The sequence below is a fragment of the Vicia villosa genome, linkage group LG3, assembly GCF_029867415.1.
Source record: "Vicia villosa cultivar HV-30 ecotype Madison, WI linkage group LG3, Vvil1.0, whole genome shotgun sequence".
In the NCBI taxonomy this organism is placed as follows: domain Eukaryota; kingdom Viridiplantae; phylum Streptophyta; class Magnoliopsida; order Fabales; family Fabaceae; genus Vicia; species Vicia villosa.
This window is the reverse complement of record NC_081182.1, coordinates 119,722,867-119,727,784: the sequence shown is the minus strand read 5'-3', so window position 1 is coordinate 119,727,784 and position 4,918 is coordinate 119,722,867.

Sequence of the window (4,918 nt, the reverse complement as noted above, 5' to 3'; positions counted from 1 at the left end):
GAATATTAGATTAATAATTATTATTATTATAGATTTTATGAAAATAAGAGGAAAATGATGGTTAATGGCATTTGGGCCATGTGTGAGATTAGTAAGAAGAGGGGGGTGTGGTGCAGTAAAGCCCTTACTAATTTAATATTATTTTTCATAAAATAATTAGAATTGGAGAATTGGGAAAGAGAGAACGTGAGAGAACAGAAGTTGGAACAAGGAACGTGAAGGAGAACCGTAGAGGGAGAGACCAAGAACCAAGATTCTATCTGAGGTAAGGGGAGACTCTCCGTTTAATCTCTTTTATCGTATTATAGGTGATAGTATGGATTAGGAGTATGATTTGATCCATTGATTCTATATTCTGAATATTCATCTGTGTTCATCATTAAAATTGAACTGTTAATCCCTAATAACTGATAGATTTAGGGTATGATGAATAGAATTGGTAGGGAATCATATACTATGGTTATGGATGAATTCGTATGCTGTTTAGATGTGCTTTTCTCTGGTTTTTGGACTCAAAATCGTGGACTGGTATGAGTAAAAATGAATGGGTTTTGGACTGTTACGAATTCTGCAGGTTCTGGGCATTTTCTGGTGTTTCGCGTATGAAACAGTGCCATACGCGTATGGGATGGGGTCATACGCGTATGGGGGACACTCCCAATGGGCTATACGCGTATGATACGCAGTTGCCCTGTCCCAAACACCATGTACTGGTGTTTTGCGTATGAGAGCGTATGAGGATGCTCATACGCGTATGGGAATTTGGAAAGAGGAAAATTATTCTGGTGATACGCGTATGGCTATACTGATACGCGTATGAGGTTGATTGTAGGCAAAATTTGGTTCTGTTAAGATGCGTATGATACGCGTATGAGGCAAGGGGATACGTGTATGGACGCGTATGGACCCTATGATACGCGTATGGCTTCCTGTATGTGAAATTTCTGTTTTGTGATTTTTCTGGAAAGTTCGATGATGTGTAACTTTCGATTTATAGGCCTGTTTGTATGCTGTTTTAGACTGTGTAAACCTTGTGATGTGATTCTGTGGTTTACTGATGATTGATTGTATTGAATGATGTAATGTATATATATGAACATGCTTAGTATTGATGATGATGATGATGAAATGAGTATAGATGATGCTACTCATAGAATGTTGATGATGAAAGTATGTTATATATATGTTGCATGCATTCATAAACATGGGCTGAATCCTATATGATGAGAGGATTCAGCGAGGGGCAGAATTCCCATTGTGTGGAATTTGTGCTGGCAGGGCCGTATCTGGATGATGATAGATCGGTCGGTGGATGATTTCCACTGGTGATGATTGGTACCACATGCATAGTGTCAGTTTCATACATGTGCATGATTTGTTTATAGCATGATGATAGATGTTACATGTTGACTGTTTGTTTATCTGTGGATGTATGAATGATTGATTTGTCTGAGTATGAAACAATTGGGTGAATGATATAACTATGACATGTTATTATTTATGATGCAATAACATTGGTTAACTGTGATGAGACTCACCCTTACTTGTTGTCATTTTCAGATTGAGGATAGCGGCGTGACTTGGTGAGGATTAGCTCATAAGTCGGTTTTAGTATTGTGTCGGTGTCATGCTCTGGTAGATGTAACACTAGGAACGCTTTGTTTTGTTTTAGAGTTTTGTTTATAACTCTATTTATTTATGATGTTTGAAGTCTGATACATTGTTGATGAATGTTAACTTGATGAAGTATTTCCGCTGTGTAAAACATGAATTGATTAATGAGTTATGATCTCAGGTGTTTTCGGTGAATGCATGACTTATACTGACGCGTGTTTTATTATTTATGAAATTATGATGCCTCTCTACATGTTACTCTGATTTAATAATTGTCTATTTGCCGCGGGTTTTTAGAGGGGTGTTACAATAGTGGTATCAGAGCATAGTCGGTCGTTGTGACCAGAGTCTTAGTGTCAGTCTTCTGTGTATGCGACTAATACGAGTTATTTGTCGATACTTTTGTTCTGACCGGATTGTTTGTGTTAAGCAGAACAATGGCTGGAAGAGGAGGAAGAAACGACGATGCTATCGCTGAGGCTCTGGGCATGATTGCTGGTGTGCTGGGAGGGAATGCCAATGGAGCTGCAATTGGTACTGACAGACAAATGAACAGTTTCCAGAGGAACAATCCTCCATTGTTCAAGGGCACGCATGATCCTGAAGGTGCTCAGAAATGGCTTAAGGAGATCGAGAGGATTTTCAGAGTCATTGACTGTGCTGAGGATCTCAAAGTGAGATATGGCACTCACATGTTATCAGAGGAAGCTGATGATTGGTGGATGTCAACCAGAACTGAGCTGGATGCTAGTGGTACAGCAATTACCTGGACTGTATTCAGGAGGGAATTTCTGAGGAGGTATTTTCCTGAAGATGTCAGGGGAAGAAAGGAAGTTGAATTTCTGGCGCTGGTTCAAGGTAATATGTCAGTACCGGAGTATGCTGGTAAGTTTGTGGAACTGGCAAGGTACTATGTGCATTACAATGATGATGAAGCCAGTGAGTTCTCAAAATGTGTCAAATTTGAGAATGGTCTTCGTGATGAGATCAAGCAGGGTATCAGGTACCAGAGAATCCGGAGGTTTGTTGATCTGGTAGATTGTAGCAGGATTTTTGAGGAAGATAACATCAAGCTGAGGTCATCTCACTCTCGCGAGTTGGTTGACAGAAAAGGAAAGAAACATATGGATCGAGGTAAGTCATATGGTAGAGGTAAACCTGTTGATTGGAAGAAACCCAGTGGGGGAGATTCCAGTGCTCGTATCAGATGTTACAATTGTGGTGAGATGGGACATCGTAGGAATGAATGCAAGGTTGATCAGAAGAAGTGTTACAAGTGTGACCAAGTGGGTCATATTGCTGCTGACTGCAAGAAGAGGGTTGTGACTTGCTACAACTGTGGTGAAGAGGGTCACATCAGTCCTAATTGTCCTAAGCCAAAGAAGAACCAATCGGGAGGAAAGGTTTTTGCTTTGACTGGGTCTGAGACTACTCCAGAAGACAGGTTGATTAAAGGTACGTGTTTCATTCATGGCACACCTTTAGTTGCAATTATTGATACTGGAGCAACTCACTCTTTTATTTCTTTGGATTGTGCTGAGAGGTTAAATCTTGAGATATCTGATATAAATGGAAGTATGGTTATTGACACTCCTGCGTCGGGTTCAGTAACTACTTCGTCTGCATGCTTGAATTGTCCGGTTGACATTTTTGGTAGAGAATTTGGGATGGACTTAGTGTGCCTTCCGTTGAAACAACTTGATGTAATCCTGGGAATGAACTGGTTGGAATTCAACCGTGTTCATATCAATTGTTTTGCGAAGACGGTGATTTTTCCTGAAGAGGTTAGTTCTGATTGTCTGGAAATGACAGCTAGACAGGTGAATGAAGCTATCGGAGATGGTGCAACAGTGTTTATGTTGTTCGCATTGATAAATATGAAGGAGAAAGTGGCGAGTGGCGAATTGCCTGTGGTGTGTGAATTTCCAGAAGTTTTTCCAGAAGAAGTGAACGAATTGCCACCGGAAAGAGAAGTGGAGTTTTCTATTGATTTGGTTCCGGGAACTAGTCCAGTGTCGATGGCACCGTATCGTATGTCGCCGTCTGAATTGGCTGAACTGAAGAAGAAGTTAGAGGAATTGCTTGAGAAGAAGTTTATTCGTCCTAGTGTTTCGCCGTGGGGTGCGCCTGTGTTTTCTGGTAAAGAAGAAAGAGGGTTCAATGAGGCTGTGTGTAGATTACAGACAATTGAACAAGGTCACTATCAAGAATCGGTATCCATTGCCGAGGATTGATGATTTGATGGATCAGTTGGTTGGAGCACGTGTGTTTAGTAAAATTGATCTGAGGTCTGGGTATCATCAGATACGTGTGAAGGATGACGATATTCAGAAGACTGCTTTTAGAACGAGGTATGGACATTATGAGTATTCTGTGATGCCGTTTGGAGTTACTAATGCACCTGGTGTTTTTATGGAATATATGAACAGGACTTTTCATCCGTATCTCGACAAGTTTGTGGTGGTATTTATAGATGATATCCTGATATATTCTAAGAATGAAGAGGAACATGCGGAACATCTCAGAACTGTGTTAGAGCTGTTGAAAGAGAAGCAACTTTTTGCCAAACTGTCGAAGTGTGAATTCTGGTTAGAGGAAGTCAGTTTTCTTGGACATGTGATTTCTAAGAATGGTATTGCTGTTGATCCTACAAAGATAGAAGTTGTGTCTCAGTGGGAAGCTCCGAAGTCAGTGTCAGAGATTCGTAGTTTTCTTGGTCTTGCAGGTTACTACTGAAAGTTCATTGAAGGATTTTCAAAGTTAGCATTGCCGTTAACTTAACTAACCAGGAAGGGACAAACCTTTATTTGGGATGCAAAGTGTGAAGAAGGATTCCAAGAGCTGAAGAGGAGATTGACTAGTGCTCCTATTTTGATTTTGCCGAATCCGACAGAATCATTTGTGGTTTATTGTGACGCATCACTGATGGGTTTAGGTGGTGTATTGATGCAGAATCAACAAGTGGTCGCTTATGCGTCGAGACAACTCAAAGTGCATGAGAGGAATTATCCGACTCATGATTTGGAATTGGCAGCTGTGGTGTTTGTTTTGAAGTTGTGGCGACACTATTTGTATGGTTCGAGATTTGAGGTATTCAGTGATCATAAAAGCCTGAAGTATCTCTTTGATCAGAAAGAGTTGAACATGAGGCAGAGAAGGTGGTTAGAATTTCTGAAGGATTATGATTTTGGTTTGAATTACCATCCGGGTAAGGCAAACGCTGTTGCTGATGCATTGAGTAGGAAGACCTTGCATATGTCTATGCTAATGGTGAAGGAATTGGATTTGATTGAACAATTCAGAG